Source organism: Arachis stenosperma, chromosome 1, assembly GCF_014773155.1.
Source record: "Arachis stenosperma cultivar V10309 chromosome 1, arast.V10309.gnm1.PFL2, whole genome shotgun sequence".
Taxonomy (NCBI): domain Eukaryota; kingdom Viridiplantae; phylum Streptophyta; class Magnoliopsida; order Fabales; family Fabaceae; genus Arachis; species Arachis stenosperma.
Genome location: NC_080377.1, coordinates 107,924,481 through 107,942,279, shown reverse-complemented (window position 1 = coordinate 107,942,279; position 17,799 = coordinate 107,924,481). Strand labels below are relative to the sequence as shown.

At 37.5% G+C, this 17,799-nt stretch overlaps 1 non-coding gene across 1 annotated transcript; it reads left to right on the top strand.

The window, feature by feature from the left end:
- The first annotated feature begins 912 nt into the window (after positions 1–912).
- LOC130950814 (small nucleolar RNA R71) lies at positions 913–1,016 on the top strand. The gene has a single exon (XR_009073745.1). It is a non-coding gene; the product is annotated as a small nucleolar RNA R71 (small nucleolar RNA).
- Positions 1,017–17,799: the final 16,783 nt, after the last annotated feature.

Sequence of the window (17,799 nt, the reverse complement as noted above, 5' to 3'; positions counted from 1 at the left end):
AGGATTAATGGGATCTCTATGGTCTCTATATAAGCCTCAGATTCCCTTGGATCCTCAATAGGGAACTCCTTCTTGCTTGAGAGATGTCCCATGAGGTATTCCTCATTGGGATTCACGTCTTCTCCCTCCTTCTTGCATTCGGCCATGTTGAGTATATCAAAGGCCTTGCACACTCTCTTTGGATTCTCTTCTGTATTGCTTGGGAGAGTACTAGGAGGGGTTTCAGTAATTTTCTTACTCAGCTGGCCCACTTGTGCCTCTAGATTTCTGATGGAGGACCTTGTTTCACTCATGAAACTTAAAGTGGCCTTAGACAGATCAGAGACTAAATTTGCTAAGTTAGAGGTACTCTGTTCATAATTCTTTGTCTGTTGCTGAGAAGATGATAGATAAGGCTTAATATTGCTGAGCCTATTTCTTCCACCATTATTAAAGCCTTGTTGAGGCTTTTGTTGATCCTTCCATGAGAAATTTGGATGATTTCTCCATGATGAATTATAGGTGTTTCCATAAGGTTCACCCATATAATTTACCTCTACTATTGCAGGGTTATCAGGATCATAAGCTTCTTCTTCAGAAGATGCCTCTTTAGTACTGTTGGATGCATTTTGCCATCCATTCAGACTTTGGGAAATCATGTTGACTTGCTGAGTCAACATTTTGTTCTGAGCCAATATGGCATTCAGAGCATCAATCTCAAGAATTTCCTTCCTCTGAGGCATCCCATTATTCACAAAATTCCTCTCAGAAGTGTACATGAACTGGTTATTTGCAACCATGCCAATAAGTTCTTGAGCTTCTATAGGCATTTTCTTTAGGTGAATGGATCCACCTGCAGAATGGTCCAATGACATCTTAAAGAACTCAGATAGACCATAATAGAATATATCTATCATGGTCCATTCTGAAAACATGTCAGAAGGACATCTTTTGGTCATCTGTTTGTATCTTTCCCAAGCTTCATAGAGGGATTCACCATCTTTTTGTTTGAAGGTCTGAACATCCACTCTAAGCTTGCTCAGCTTTTGAGGAGGAAAGAACTTAGCCAAGAAGGCTGAGACCAGCTTATCCCAGGAGTCCATGCTATCTTTAGGTTGAGAGTCCAACCATGCTCTAGCTCTGTCTCTTACAACAAAAAGGAAAAGCACGAGCCTGTAGACTTCAGGATCTACTCCATTAGTCTTAACAGTCTCACAGATCTGCAAGAACTCAGTTAAAAACTGGTAGGGATCTTCTAATGGAAGTCCATTAAACTTGCAGTTTTGTTGCATTAGAGTAATTAATTGAGGTTTCAGCTCAAAATTGTTTGCTCCAATGGCAAGAATTGAGATGCTTCTTCCATCAAACTTGGAAGTAGGTGTGGTATAATCACCAAGCATCCTTCTTGCATTATTGTTGTTGGGTTCGGCTGCCATCTCCTTTTCTTGTTCGAAAATTTCAGCAAGGTTGTCTCTGGATTGTTGTAATTTAGCTTCTCTTAGTTTCCTCTTCAGAGTCCTTTCAGGTTCTGGATCAGCTTCAACAAGAATGCCTTTTTCCTTGTTCCTGCTCATATGAAAGAGAGAAGAACAAGAAAAGAAGAGAAGAGAAATCCTCTATGTCACAGTAAAGAGGTTCCTTATTGTTAGTAGAAGAAGAAAGGGAATAAAGAAAGGAGAATCCAAATAGAAGGGTGAGGATAGGGGTAGTGATTTGAGATGAAGAGAGGTGAAGAGAAGTGTTAGTGAATGAATAAATAAATAGGAAAAGATGAGAGAGGGAGAAATTTTCGAAATTAAATTTTGAAAAGGAGTTAAATGATTTTCGAAAATACAGATAAGAAATGAAATTAAAATTAAAATTTAAAACAATTAATTAATTAAAAAGAATTTTGAAAAAGGGTGAGATATTTTCGAAAATTAGAGAGGAAAAACTAGTTAGGTGGTTTTGAAAAAGATAAGAAACAAACAAAAAGTCAAATAGTTAATTGAAAAAGATTTGAAAAACAAATTTGAAAAGATAAGAAGATAAGAAGATAAGAAGTTAGAAAAGATATTTTAAAATCAAATTTTTGAAAAACAGATAAAATTTTGAAAAAGATATGATATAAAAGATAAGATAAAAAGATATGATTAAAAAGATATGGTTAGAAAAGATTTAATTTTTTAAAATTAGAATTAATTACTTGATTAATAAGAAACTTAAAAGATATGATTCTAGAATTTAAAGATTGAACCTTTCTTAACAAGAAAGTAATAAACCTCAAATTTTTGAACCAATCACATTACTTGTTAGCATAATTTTCGAAAATTTTGAAATAAAATTAAGAAAAGATTTTTGAAAAATTCAAATAAAAAATTCAAAAATAAAAAAATGAAAAAGAATTGATTTTTGAAAAAGATTTTGAAATGATAAGATTTTTAAATTTGAAATTTTGACTTGATTAACAAGAAATAACTAATTTAAAAAATTTTTTGATTAAGTCAACCCAAAATTTCGAAATTTATGAGAAAAACAAGGAAAAGATATTTTTTATTTTTGAAATTTTAATTATGAGAGAGAAAAACATAAAAAATGACTCACAACATGAAAATTATGAATCAAAACACATAATGCATGCAAGAACACTATGAATGTCAAGATGAACACCAAGAACACTTTGAAGATCATGATGAACATCAAGAACATATTTTTGAAAAATGTTTTATGCAAAGAAAATATGCAAGACACCAAACTTAGAAATCTTTAATGCTTAGACAATATGAATGCAAAGATGCACATGAAAAACAATAAAAGACACAAAGCAAGAAAACAAGAAGACTTACCAAGAACAACTTGAAGATCATGAAGAACACTATGAATGCATGAATTTTCGAAAAAAAAGTGCAAGAATAAGATGAACATGCAATAAACACCAAACTTATAACTTGACTCACGACTCAAACAAGAAACACAAAATATTTTTGGTTTTTATGAGTTTATGATTTTTTTGTATTTTCTTTTATTTTTTTCGAAAAAACATATAGGAAAAGAAATTAAGAGATTCAAAATTTTTAATAAGAATTCCAGGAATCCTTCAATGTTAGTCTAAACCTCCAATCCAAGGGTTAGGCATGGCTTAATAGCCATACAGCTTTAGAAGATATAAATCAGGCATGCAACAGCTGATATTTCATCCAACTCCATATACATACCCATTATGTTGACAAGTGGAAGCCTCAATCCAAAAAGGATTTGGATATGGCTTTACAGCCAGTCAGGCTTCAACATGTTACTATGAAACTCTAAAATTCATTTTTTTTAAATTTGGAATAATTTTCGAAAACAAAGGGAAAAATTTTGAAAAATATTTTTGAAAACTTTTTGAAAAGAAAATAAAAAAGAAAATTACCTAATCTGAGCAACAAGATGAACCGTCAGTTGTCCAAAATTGAACAATCCCCGGCAACGGCGCCAAAAACTTGGTGCACAAAATTGTGATCATCAACAATGGCTCCAAAGACTTGGTAGCGCTCTCAAACGTGAATCACACTTAGTCACAACTCCGCACAACTAACCAGCAAGTGCACTGGGTCGTCCAAGTAATACCTTACGTGAGTAAGGGTCGATCCCACAGAGATTGTTGGTATGAAGCAAGCTATGGTCATCTTGTAGATCTCAGTTAGGCGGATAATAAATGTTATGGAGTTTTCGAATAGTAAATAAATAAAACCGAAAATAAAGATAGAGTTACTCATGTAATTCAATGGTGGGAATTTCAGATAAGTGCATGGAGGTGTTGTGTTCCTTCTGAATCTCTGCTTTCCTACTGCTTTCATCCAATCCTTCTTACTCCTTTCCATGGCAAGCTATATGTAGGGCATCACCATTGTCAATGGCTACATCCCATCCTCTCAGTGAAAATGGTCCAAATGCTATGTCACAGCACGGCTAATCATCTGTCGGTTCTCGATCATGTTGGAATAGAATCCCTTGATTCTTTTGCGTTTGTCATCACGCCCAACAATCGCGAGTTTGATGCTCGTCACAGTCATTCAATCCCAGAATCCTACTCGGAATACCACAGACAAGGTTAGACTTTCCAGATTCCCATGAATGCCGCCATCAATTCTAGCTTATACCACGAAGATTCTGATTAAGGAATCCAAGAGATATGCGCCCGGTCTAAGGTAGAATGGAAGTGGTTGTCAGTCACGTATTCATAGGTGAGAATGATGATGAATGTCATGGATCATCACATTCATCATGTTGAAGTGCAACGAATATCTTAGAATAAGAACAAGCGGAATTGAATAGAAAATAGTAGTAATTGCATTGAAACTTGAGGTACAGCAGAGCTCCACACCCTTAATCTATGGTGTGTAGAAACTCCACCGTTAACAATTAGTGATGAAGGTTCAGGCATGGCTGAATGGCCAGCCCCCAAAACGTGATCAATAGTCTCCTCGGATGAATAATAAAATAAAACTGAGACCAAAGATCTCTAATACAATAGTAAAAAGTCCTATTTATACTAGACTAGCTACTAGGGTTTATAGAAGTAAGTAATTGATGCAGAAATCCACTTCCGGGGCCCACTTGGTGTGTGCTTGGGCTGAGCTTGATCTTTACATGAGCTGAGGCTTATCTTGGAGTTGAACTCAAAGTTGTAACGTGTTTTTGGCGTTCAACTCTGGTTCATGACGTGTTTCTGGCGTTTGACTCCAGAATGCAGCATGGAACTGGCGTTGAGCGCCAGATTACGTTGTCAAATCTCAAATAAAGTATGAACTATTATATATTTCTGGAAAGCTCTAGATGTCTACTTTCCAACGTCGTTGAGATCGCGCCATTTGGAGTTCTATAGCTCCAGAAAATCCATTTCGAGTGCAGGGAGGTCAGAATCCAACAACATTAGCAGTCCTTTGTCAGCCTTCTTATAAGAGTTTTGCTCAGGTCCCTCAATTTCAGCCAAAAATTACCTGAAATCATAGAAAAACACACAAACTCATAGTAAAGTCCATAAATGTGAATTTAGCATAAAAACTAATGAAAACATCCCTAAAAGTAGCTAGATCCTACTAAAAACTACCTAAAAATAATGCCAAAAAGCGTATAAATTATCCGCTCATCACAAAGCATCAAATAACCAAGCTAAGTATAACATAGTGTTAGCAAGGTTATGACTTGCTCTAGAAGGCAAGGCAACTAAGGGAGATTATCAAGCAAATGATCTCAATATGAAGCTAAGATACAACACATTGTGAGGGAAGAGAATAGCCAAGCTTATTTCCTATCAAAACTTCCAAGCATGAAACCAGGAGGGAATAATAAAATACAAGATAATTTGCAGGTCACATATATTGCTAGCAAGTCGGATGCCGCCTATGAAATACGAACACTTTGCTGAGTTTCTATGTCGAACACATATCAGACACAACACACATAGACACCCATTTAATACGTGTGTCTCTTGTGTCAATACGTGTCCTGTTCAATAAAAAAAAGTAGCCAGACATAGGCCAGTCACAGAGGACACGACCCAAAGTGAACTTCAATGATTTTTACAAAAGTAAAATTGTAAGATATATAGTAAAAACCCTAACTTTTTGCCTTCCACCCAAACATAGCTTTCAACCCCGTCTGGCTCCATACTCACTCAACCCCTCCTCGTCGTTTCCAGTCTGCCGCCACCTCTTGTCATCACCGCCGTACGAGTGTTCGTTGTCAGTCTCCACACCTTTGGTCTTCGCTGCCTTAGGTGTTTGTCATCTATCTTTACACTCTCTCCACACCCACTCATTCTCAATCTTAGCATCTTCTATACACCTCCGGTCATCACTGTCGTGGGTGTTCGTCATCTATTTACACACTCTATCCACACCCACTTAGTTTCAATCTCAGCATCTCTTCCTCACTGGTGCCACTTTTGTTGTGCTTGTCGTCGCTGTTCCCGTGCTTGCTCCTGTGTACATTGCCTCTCCGGTCGTCATCTGCCTTTTCAATTTCAAATAAGAGAGAATGTTTCTTTTTTCATTACTCAATTTTTGGTTCTGTACTTCTGTTTTGTTCTGTGCTTCTCTTTGACTTTGTTTTGCTCTGCGCTTTTCTTTGTTGGTAATCATAGGATTTATGTAACCCTTGTCTCCTTATTGATTTATGTATCAATTTTTGAGTTAGACCTCTACTATCATATGATCATCAATTCCAATATTTCACATTTAACTAGTGATTACATTATTCAGTGGTTGTTGTTTTGTACATAAGAAATTAGATTGTGAAAAAGTAGCTTTTATTCTTAAATTATTGTAGGATTGTGAGAAATGAGTTCATAGAGTGTTCAAAATAATTCTGAAGAGAGTGTAGATAAAATCTTATGGGAATTTGTAATAAAAAAATTGATGGTGGTGAAAATCTTGAGTTTTAATATAAATTTTGCAAGGTCTCGTGATGAGCGGATAATTTATACGCTTTTTGGCATTGTTTTTAGATAGTTTTTAGTATGATTTAGTTAGTTTTTAGTATATTTTTATTAGTTTTTAAGCAAAATTCATATTTCTGGACTTTACTATGAGTTTGTGTATTTTTCTGTGATTTCAGGTATTTTCTGGCTGAAATTGAGGGACCTAAGCAAAAATCTGATTCAGAGGCTGAAGAAGGACTGCTGACGCTGTTGGATTCTGACCTCCCTACATTCGAAATAAAATTTTTGGAGCTACAAGAGTCGAAATAGCACGCTCTCAATTGCGTTGGAAAGTAGACATCCAGGGCTTTCCAGAAATATATAATAGTTCATATTTTGCTCAAGTTTAGACGACAAAAACTGGCATTTAACGCCAGTTTTCTGCCTTATTATGGCGTTAAACGCCAGAAACAAGTTACAAACTAGAGTTAAACGCCAAAAACTGGTTACAAACTGGCGTTTAACTCCAAGAATAGCCTATGCACGTGAAAGCTTCAATGCTCAGCCCCAGCACACACCAAGTGGACCCCAAAAGTGGATTTCTGCACTATTTATCTTAGTTTACTCATTTTCTGTAAGCCTAGGTTACTGGTTAAGTATAAAAACTACTTTTAAAAATTTATTTTGTATCTCATGACATTTTTATATCTGAATTTGTATCTTTGACGGCATGAGTCTCTAAACCCCATGGTTGGGGGTGAGGAGCTCTACTATGTCTCGATGAATTAATGCAATTATTTCTGTTTTCTATTCAATCATGCTTGTTTCTATTCTAAGATGTTCATTCGCACTTCAACATGATGAATGTGATGATCCGTGACAATCATCACCATTTTCGACCTATGAACGCGTGCCTGACAACCACTTCCGTTCTACCTCAGATTGAATGTATATCTCTTGGGTTTCTGGTTCACGAGTTTGACTGCCTCTCCTGACAACAGAGCGTTCAATCCGTGAGTCTAGAGTCTTTGTGGCATAAGCTAGAACCAATTGGTAGCATTCATGAGATCTGGAAAGTCTAAACCTTGTCTGTGGTATTCCGAGTAGGATCTAGGAGGGGATGTTTGTGACGAGCTTCAAACTCACGAACGTTGGGCGTAGTGACAGACACAAAAGGATCACTGGATCATATTCCAACACAAGTGAGAACCAACAGATGATTAGCCATTTACATGGACCCTTTTCATTGAGAGGACGGCTGGTAGCCATTGACAACGGAGATCCACCAACATACAACTTGCCATGGAAGGAGACCTGCGTGCGTGAAGAAGAAGACAGTAAGAAAGCAAAAATTCAAGGGACAGAGTATCTCCAAAACTCTAACCCATTCTCCATCACTGCATAACAAGTAATTATTTAATGTTCTTTTATTTTTCGCAATTAAAACTAAGAACTCTATTGATATCCTGACTAAGAATAATAAGATAACCATAGCTTGCTTCAAGCCGGCAATCTCTGTGGGATCAACCCTTACTCACGTAAGGTATTTCTTAGACGACCCAGTGCACTTGCTGGTTAGTTGTGCGGAATTACATAGTGTGAGTGTAATTTTCGTGCACCAAGTTTTTGGCACCGTTGCCGGGGATTGTTCGAGTTTGAACAACTGACGGTTTATCATGTTACTTAGATTAGGAAAAATTTGTCTTTTTGGTTTAGAGTCACTAGGATTGCATCTTTTTATTATTCCTTTTAAAAATCTTTCAAAAATATTATTTTTCTTCATTAGTTTTTAATTTTTCTTTGAGTCTTTTGTTTGAGTTTAGTTTCATATCTTAAGTTTGGTGTCAATTGCATGTTTTATTTTCCTTTAAATTTTCAAGTTTGTGTTCATTGTTCTTGCTTGATCTTCAAGTTGTTCTTGCTATTTTTCTTGTTTGATCTTTAGTTTGTCTTGTTTAGTGTCTTTTCTTGTTTTTCTTGTGCTTTTTCAAATTTTCAGTTTTCAAAAAAAATTTATATATATTTAAAATACCTTTTTATAACATGTTAAATTTATATCTCAGTTGGCTAGAGCGTTGTGCTTGTGTTCTTGGTAATTGGGTATCTTCCTTTTAAAACTGTTTTCAAAAATAATTCTTTTTCTTTGATTAAATCTTGTGCCAAATTTTAAGTTTGGTGTTCTCTTGTTAATTTTCCTTTAGTTTTCAAAAATTTTATTTTGGTTTTCTAAAAATTTTAAGTTTGGTGTTCTTTCTTTTGTTCTTGTTGTTCTTGTGAGTCTTCAAGGTGTTCTTGAGTCTTTTTTGTGCTTTGATCTTAAAATTTTTAAGTTTGGTGTGCCTTGGTGTTTTCCCTCCAAAATTTTCGAAAACAAGCAGCACTGGATCTAAAAATTTTAAGTCTTGTGTCTTTTGTGTGTTTTTCTCTTTCATAATAAAATTTTAAAAAAATATCTTTTCCTTTAATTTCTCATAATTTTTGAATCCCTTGGGTTGACTTGGTCAAAATTTTTTCAAATCATATCCTTTTAAGATTTTTTTAAAATCATATCTTTTTCAAAAATATCCTAACCACTTTCTCTCTCCTCACTTTTTCGAAAATCTTCATAAAATATTTTCAAAACTTTTTTTATTTATTTTAGCTTTTTTTTTATTTTATTATTTCGAAATATATATATATATATATATATATATATATATATAAAATTTTTATCTACATCATCTCCCTTACTCCATCATGGACTAAGTGGAAATGAACAGTCCAGAAGGACTCTAGGGTCATATGCTAACCCCACTACTGCTTCAAATGGGAGTAGTATCTGTATACCCTCCATCGGAGTCAGTAGCTTTGAGTTGAATCCTCAGCTCATTATCATGGTGCAGCAAAATTGCCAGTATTCCGGTCTTTCACAAGAAGAACCTACTGAGTTTCTGGCATAGTTCTTACAAATTGCTGACACAGTACATGATAAGGAGTAGATTAGGATGTCTACAGATTATTACTGTTTCTATTTGTTGTAAAAGACCAAGCTAAGAGCTGGTTAAATAACCAACCTAAAGCTAGAATAAGAACATAGAAATAGTTGTCAGACAAATTCCTAAATCCATATTTCCCTCCTAAGAGGATGACACAGCTAAGGCTGGACATCCAAGGATTCATACAAGAGGATAATGAATCCCTTTACAACGCTTGGGAGAGGTACAGAGAGATGCTAAGGAAATGCCCCTCTGAAATGTTTTCAGAATGGGTGCAGTTAGATATCTTCTACTACGGGCTTACAGCAAAAGCTTAGATATCTCTAGACCACTCAGCTGGTGGATCTATACACATAAAAAAAATAATTGAAGAGGCTCAAGAGCTCATTGATACAGTTGCTAGAAATTAGTATCTGTACTTAAGTAGTGAGTCCTCCATAAAAGAAGAGGCTAAGGTAGTATCTACTGAACTTAGTCCTCTGAAACAAGTTACTGAGATAAATCAGCATTTATGTTATCTGACAGAACAGTTGGCTGAATTTAAAGAGATGTTACAAGACACTAAGGATGCTAATAGGAACATGGAAGCACAACTTGACCAGACAAGACAGCAGTTATCAAAATAGATAACAAAAGAGTGCCAATCAGTTCAATTAAGGAGTGGAAAAATATTGAATACCTCAGCTCAAAACAGCAGAAAGCCAAGAAAGAACAAATAATAGAGGATGAGCAGACTGCTACCCAAGATCCCTCTGAGGACAGTAAGAGCCCAGAGAGGAATGATTCAGGCATTCAAACACCAGAAAAGGGTGAAAAACTGGCGTTAAATGCCCAGTGGACGCCCAATTTTGGCATTCAAACGCCAGAAAAGGGAGAAGAAGTGGCGTTAAATGCCCAACCCATGTTCAGTTCTGGTGTTCAAACGCCAAAAAAGGGAGGGAATCTGGCGTTAAACGCCAATCCGGTCCTCAATCCTGGCATCCAAACGCCTATGAGGGGTCAGACACTTGAAATTGCTGATAATAACTCCCTCAAGAAGGCTTCTCAACCTACCTCTGTAGGAAATAAACCTACAGCAACCAAGATTGAAGAATACAAAGGTAAAATACCTTATCCTCAGAAACTCTACCAAGCGGAATAGGATAAATAATTTGCCTGCTTTACAAACTATCTCAGGACTCTTGAAATCAAGATTTCGTTTGCAGAGGCACTTGAGCAAATACCCTCTTATGCTAAGTTCATGAAAGAAATCTTAAGTCATAAGAAGGATTGGAGAGAAACTGAAAAAGTTCTCCTCACTGAAGAATACAGTGTAATCATTTTAAAGAGCTTACTAGAGAAGCTTAAGGATCCTGGCAGCTTTATGATACCATGCACATTAGAGGGTACCTGTACCAAGACAGCTTTATGTGATATTGGGGCAAGTATCAACCTAATCCCTGCATCCACTATCAGAAAGCTTAGCTTGATTGAAGAGGTCAAACCAACCAGGATATGTCTTCAACTTACTGATGGCTCCATTAAATACCCATCAGGCGTGATTGAAGACATGATTATCACAGTTGGGACATTTGCCTTTCCCACTGACTTTGTAGTGCTGGAAATTGAGGAGCACAAGAGTGCAACTCTCATTCTAGGAAGACCTTTTCTAACAACTGGACGAACCCTCATTGACGTCCAAAAAGGGAAAGTAACCCTGAGAGTCAATGAGGATGAGTTTAGGCTGAATGCTATTGAAGCAATGAAGCACCCAGACACGTCAAAAGACTGCATGCGTGTTGATATTATTGATTCCCTGGTACAGGAGATCAATATGGCTGAGAGTCTCGAATCAGAGCTAGAGGATATCTTTAAAGATGTTCAGCCTGATCTAGAGGAACCAGAGGAGATAAAAGTACCTCTAAAAATTCCTCAAGAAGAGGGGAAACCTCCTAAACTCGAGCTCAAACCACTACCACCATCCCTAAAATATGCTTTTCTGAGAGAAGGTGAAACTTTTCCTGTAATCATAAGCTCTGCCTTAGAGCCACAAGAAGAGAAAGCACTAATTCAGGTGCTACGGACACACAAGACAGCTCTTGGGTGGTCCATTAGTGATCTCAAGGGCATTAGCCTAGCCAGATGCATGCACAAGATCCTACTAGAGGATAATGCCAAACCAGTGGTTCAACCATAAAGGCAACTGAATCCAGCCATGAAGGAGGTGGTGCAGAAAGAGGTCACTAAATCACTAGAGGCTGGGATTATTTATCCCATTTCTAATAGCCCCTGGGTGAGCCCTGTCCAAGTTATACCAAAAAAGAGAGGCATGACAGTGGTTCATAATGAAAAAAATGAACTGGTTCCTACAAGAATAGTTACAGGGTGGCGTATGTATATTGACTACAGAAGACTCAATACAGCCACCAGAAAGGATCATTTTTCTTTACCCTTCATAGACTAAATGCTAGAAAGGCTAGCAGGTCATGACTATTACTGCTTTCTGGATGGCTACTCAGGCTACAACCAGATTGTAGTAGATCCCCAGGATCAAGAGAAAACAGCACTCACATGTTCATCTGGAGTATTTACCTACAGAAGGATGCCATTTGGTCTATGTAATGCACCAACAACCTTTCAGAGATGCATGCTCTCTATTTCCTCTGATATGGTGGAAAAATTCTGGAAGTCTTCATGGACGACTTCTCAGTATTTAGAGATTCATTCAGCTCCTGTCTTGACCATCTAGCACTTGTTCTGAAAAGGTGCCAAGAGACCAACCTGGTTTTAAACTGGGAGAAATGTCAATTTATGGTGACTGAAGGAATTGTCCTTGGGCACAAAATTTTGAACAAAGGCATAGAGGTGGATCAAGCTAAGGTAGAGGTAATCAAAAAATTACCACCACCCACCAATGTTAAGGCAATCAGAAGTTTTCTGGGACATGCAGGATTCTACAAGAGGTTTATAAAGGATTTTTCAAAAATCGCAAAACCTCTGAGTAACCTGCTAACTGCTGATACACCATTTGTCTTTGACACAGAGTGTTTGTAGGCCTTTGAGACTCTGAAGGCTAAGCTAGTCACAGCGCCTGTCATTTCTGCGCCGGACTGGACATTACCATTTGAACTAATGTATGATGCCAGTGACCATGCTATTCGTGCAGTATTGGGACAGAGGCATGACAAGCTTATGCACGTCATTTACTATGCTAGCCGTGTTCTAAATGACGCGCAGAAAAATTACATAATCACGGAAAAAGAATTACTTGCAGTGGTTTATGCCATTGACAAGTTCATATCATATTTGGTAGGATCAAAAGTGATTGTGTACATTGACCATGCTGTTCTTAAATATCTACTTACAAAGCAGGATTTAAAACCCAGGCTCATAAGATGGGTGTTGCTTCTGCAAGAGTTTGATATAGAAATAAGAGACAGAAAAGAGACAGAGAATCAAGTAGCAGATCACCTGTCCCGAATAGAACCAGTAGAAGGGATGACTCTACCCCTCACTGAGATCTCAGAAACCTTTTTCGATGAGCAACTCTTTGCCATTCATGAGGTGCCATGGTTTGCAGACATCGCAAACTATAAAGCTGCAAGATTCATTCCCAAGGAGTTCAGTAGATAGCAAAAGAAAAAATTACTTTCTGATGCGAAGTACTACTTATGGGATGAACCATATCTCTTTAAGAGATGCGCAGACGGACTAATCTGTAGGTGCGTGCCTAGAGAAAAGGCACAAAAGATCCTATGGCTTTGCCATGGATCACAATACGGAGGACATTTCGGAGGTGAGCGAACAGCCTCCATGGTCCTCCAATGTGGCTTCTACTGGCCTACACTCCATAGAGACTCCCGAGAGTTTGTACGTAACTGTGACAGTTACCAGAGAGCTGGTAATCTGCCTCATGGTTATGCCATGCCTCAACAAGGGATCTTAGAGATTGAGTTGTTTGATGTATGGGGTATTGACTTCATGGGGCCTTTCCCACCATCACACTCAAACACTTACATTCTGGTAGTAGTCGACTATGTATCTAAATGGGTGGAGGCAATTGCAACACCCACTAATGATACTAAGACAGTACTGAAGTTCCTCCAGAAACATATCTTTAGCAGATTTGGTGTTTCTAGAGCACTAATCAATGATGGAGGCACTCATTTCCGCAATAAACAGCTTTATACTGCCATGGTCCGATATGGGATTAGCCACAAGGTGGCAACTCCATATCATCCACAGACCAATGGGCAAGCTGAAGTCTCTAATAGATAACTAAAAAGAATCCTGGAACGGACTGTAATTTCCCGTAGAAAGGATTGGTCAAAGAGCTTGGATGATGCTCTATGGGCATATAAAACAACATTCAAGACTCCTATAGGAACCTCTCCATACCAGCTTGTGTATGGAAAGGCCTGTCACCTGCCCGTGGAACTGGAGCATAAAGCCAACTGGGCAACTAGATTCCTAAACCTTGATGCCAAATTAGCTGGAGAGAAAAGATTGCTCCAGCTGAATGTGCTAGAGGAATTCAGACTCAATGCTTTTGAAAATGCAAAAATTTACAAGGAGAAAGCAAAAAGATGGCATGATAAGAACCTGTCATCCAGAGTCGTTGAGCTAGGACAAAAGGTTCTACTGTTTAACTCTAGGCTCAGGCTATTCCCTGGGAAATTAAAATCCCAGTGGAGATGACCATATGTGATTACAGGTGTGTCACCATATGGATATGTAGAGCTTCAGGATATTGACTCTGACAAAAAGTTCATTGTTAATGGACAGAGAGTTAAGCATTATCTTGAAAGCAATGTCGAGCAAGAATGCTCAAAACTGAGACTAGATTAAAGCTCAGTAAAAGTCCAGCTAAAGACATTAAAGAAGCGCTTATTGGGAGGCAACCCAATCTTATTTATCTATGTTAATCACTTTCTCATTTCATTTTCCATTATTATTTTATGTTTTCTTTAGGTTGATGATCATGTGGAGTCACAAAAACAACTGCAAAAATCAAAGAAAAATAAAAAATAGCATTAAAAATAGCACACCCTGGAGGAGAAACTTACTGGCGTTTAAACGCCAGTAAAGAAAGCAGAATGGGCGTTTAACACCCAGTCTGGCACCATTCTGGGCATTAAACGCCAGAAACAGGCTACAATCTGGCGTTAAATGCCAGAAACAGGTTGCAGCCTGGCGTTTAACGCCAGGAAAGGAATAAAAGCTAGCGTTTAACACCAGAAACAAGTAGCAGTCTGGCATTAAATGCCAGGATTGCACATTAAGGGCATTTTTGCACGCCTAAATGAAGCAGGGATGAGAAGTCCTTGACCCCTCAGGATCTATGGACCCCACAGTATTCCCACTAATCTCAACTCATTCTCTCTCCCTTCATCTCCTCTATTCTCTTGTTCTTCCCCTTCTTTCTTTCTTCTTTTTCTCGGGGACGAGCAAACCTTTTAAGTTTGGTGTAGTAAAAGCATTGCTTTTTGTTTTTCCATAACCATTTATGGCACCTAAGGCCGGAGAAATCTCTAGAAAGAGGAAAGAGAAGGCAAAAGCTTCCACCTCCGAGTCATTGGAGATGGAAAGATTCATTTCAAAGGTCCATCAAGACCACTTCTATGAAGTTGTGGCCAAGAAAAAGGTGATCCCTATGCAATTCAGCTGGAATTGTCATAGAGAAAGACATCCTCATTAAAGAGGACAAGTCCATCACTAAGAAAAGGATGGAGCAAACAAGAGAGCCCACTCATAGACCTCAACAAGAGCATGAGGAATTACCTCATCAAGAAATCCCTGAGATGCCTCAAGGGATACATTTTTCTCCACACAACTATTGGGAGCAACTAAGGATAGGAGCACCAAAATCACTAGGGATGGAGCAACAAAGGCAAGGAAGAGACATAGAGGAGCTAAAAAACACCATTGGTTCTTCAAGAGGAAGACGCCACCCTCACTAAGGTGGACTTGTTCCTTAATCTCCTTGTCTATTTATTTTTCTGCTTTTGGTTTTGAGCTTTATGTTTGGCTATGTTTTGTGTCTTCACTACATTATCATTATTGTCTAGTGTCTATGTCTTAAAGCTATGAATAATTCCATGAATCATTCACCTCTCTTAAATGAAAATGTGCTTAATTATAAAAGAACAAGAAGTACTTGGATTTCAAATTTTATCTTGAAATTAGTTTAATTATTTTGATGTGGTGGCAATAATCTTTGTTTTCTGAATGAATGCTTGAACAATGCATATTTTTTATAGTGAAATTTATTAATGTTAAAATTGTTGGCTCTTGAAAGAATGATGAGCAAAGAGAAATGTTATTGACAATCTGAAAAAATCATGAAATTGATTCTTGAAGCAAGAAAAAGTAGTAAAAAAATATAAAATAAAGTAGCAAAAAAAGAAAGAAAAAGAAAAAGCCAATAGCCCTTTAAACCAAAAGGCAAGGGTAAAAAGGATCCAAGACTTTGAGCATTAATGGATAGGAGGGCCCAAGGAAATAAAATCCAGGCCTAAGCGGCTAAACCAAGTTGTCCCTAACCATGTGCTTGTGGCACGCAGGTCCAAGTGAAAAGCTTGAGACTGAGTGGTTAAAGTCGTGATCCAAAGCAAAAAGAGTGTGCTTAAGAGCTCTGGACACCTCTAACTAGGGACTTTAGCAAAGCTGAGTCACAATCTGAAAAGGTTCACCCAGTTATGTGTCTGTGGCATTTATGTATCCGGTGGTAATATGGGAAAACAAAGTGCTTAGGGCCACGGCCAAGACTCATAAAGTAGCTGTGTTAAAGAATCAACATAATTAACTAGGAGAATCAATAACACTATCTAAAATTATGAGTTCCTATAGATGTCAATCATTCTGAATTTCAAAGGATAAAGTGAGATGCCAAAACTGTTAAGAAGCAAAAACTTACTAGCCCCGCTCATCTAATTGGGACTAAGTTTCATTGATATTGTGAGATTCATTGTATATTCTCTTCTTTTTATCCTATTTGATTTTTAGTTGCTTGGGGACAACCAACAATTTAAGTTTGGTGTTGTGCTGAGCGGATAATTTATACGCTTTTTGGCATTGTTTTTACATAGTTTTTAGTATGATTTAATTAGTTTTTAGTATATTTTTATTAGTTTTTAAGCAAAATTCATATTTCTGGACTTTACTATGAGTTTGTGTATTTTTTTGTGATTTCAGGTATTTTCTGGCTGAAATTGAGGGACCTAAGCAAAAATCTGATTCAGAAGCTGAAGAAGGACTGCTGACGCTGTTGGATTCTGACCTCCCTGCATTCGAAAAAAAAATTTTGGAGCTACAAGAGTCGAAATAGCGCGCTCTCAATTGCGTTGGAAAGTAGACATCCAGGGCTTTCCAGAAATATATAATAGTCCATATTTTGCTCAATTTTAGACGACAAAAACTGGCATTTAACGCCAGTTTTCTGCCTTATTATGGCGTTAAACGCCAGAAACAAGTTACAAACTAGAGTTAAACGCCAAAAACAGGTTATAAACTGGCGTTTAACTCCAAGAATAGCCTATGCACGTGAAAGCTTCAATGCTCAGCCCCAGCACACACCAAGTGGACCCCAAAAGTGGATTTTTGCACTATTTATCTTAGTTTACTCATTTTCTGTAAGCCTAGGTTACTAGTTAAGTATAAAAACTACTTTTAAAAATTTATTTTGTATCTCATGACATTTTTATATCTAAATTTGTATCTTTGACGGCATGAGTCTCTAAACCCCATGGTTGGGGGTGAGGAGCTCTGCTATGTCTCGATGAATTAATGCAATTATTTCTGTTTTCTATTCAATCACGCTTGTTTCTATTCTAAGATGTTCATTCGCACTTCAACATGATGAATGTGATGATCCGTGACAATCATCACCATTCTCGACCTATGAACGCGTGCCTGACAACCACTTTCCTTCTACCTTAGATTGAATGTATATCTCTTGGGCTTCTGGTTCACGAGTTTGACTGCCTCTCCTGACAACAGAGCGTTCAATCCGTGAGTCCAGAGTCTTCGTAGTATAAGCTAGAACCAATTGGCAGCATTCCTAAAATTTGAAAAGTCTAAACCTTGTCTGTGGTATTCCGAGTAGGATCTGGGAGGGGATGTCTGTGACGAGCTTCAAACTCACGAACGTTGGGCGTAGTGACAGACGCAAAAGGATCACTGGATCCTATTCCAACACAAGTGAGAACCAACAGAAGATTAGCCATGTACATGGACCCTTTTCACTGAGAGGACAGCTGGTAGCCATTGACAACGGTGATCCACCAACATACAGCTTGCCATGGAAGGAGACCTGAGTGCGTGAAGAAGAAGACAGTAGAAAAGTAGAAATTCAAGGGACAGAGCATCTCCAAAACTCCAACCCATTCTCCATCACTGCATAACAAGTAATTATTTAATGTTCTTTTACTTTTCGCAATTAAAACTAAGAACCCTATTGATATCCTGACTAAGAATAATAAGATA